Genomic DNA, 523 nt, shown 5'->3' with positions numbered 1-523 from the left:
GCATGCCCTGAAGGGTTACCTTTGTGCTCAATTGATTAAATGATGTTTATTTAATTAATTTGCACATAAATAACCATCTATACATTAAATCCAACTTAATGTATATATTTAATTAACATAAATAAACATCGTATGTTTATGTGCATCACCTCTCTATTAATTTAATTGATAAATTCTTTATGAATATAATTCGCTTGAATTAAATATTTGAATTTCATTCAAATATTTCATTGATCTTAAACTTAAATAATGTTTTTTTATTAGTAAATATAAAATCAAATATGATAAATATTTGAGATAAATGTAGAAAATATATGTCTATGTGTGCGCTCTTTTACAAAAATTTATATTTATCAACGTAGAATTATAAATTGAAGTAAAAACCCTTAAACCATGGCTATAGGAGATTCTCTAAGAAGAGAAAATCCTCAAAAAACGGCGTATGCTGGTGAATGCGACGAACACGTGGTATTCTTTAGTAAAAGGCGAAAGAACAGTTCGCTCTATGTTAACGGCTCGGCTC

At 27.3% G+C, this 523-nt stretch overlaps 1 non-coding gene across 1 annotated transcript; it reads right to left on the bottom strand.

The window, feature by feature from the left end:
- Positions 1-405: 405 nt before the first annotated feature.
- On the bottom strand, positions 406-523 carry LOC120087441. Its single transcript, XR_005484580.1, has one exon. It is a non-coding gene; the product is annotated as a U5 spliceosomal RNA (small nuclear RNA).

This window comes from Benincasa hispida, chromosome 9, assembly GCF_009727055.1.
Source record: "Benincasa hispida cultivar B227 chromosome 9, ASM972705v1, whole genome shotgun sequence".
NCBI lineage: Eukaryota > Viridiplantae > Streptophyta > Magnoliopsida > Cucurbitales > Cucurbitaceae > Benincasa > Benincasa hispida.
This window is presented reverse-complemented; position numbering and strand designations above follow the sequence as displayed.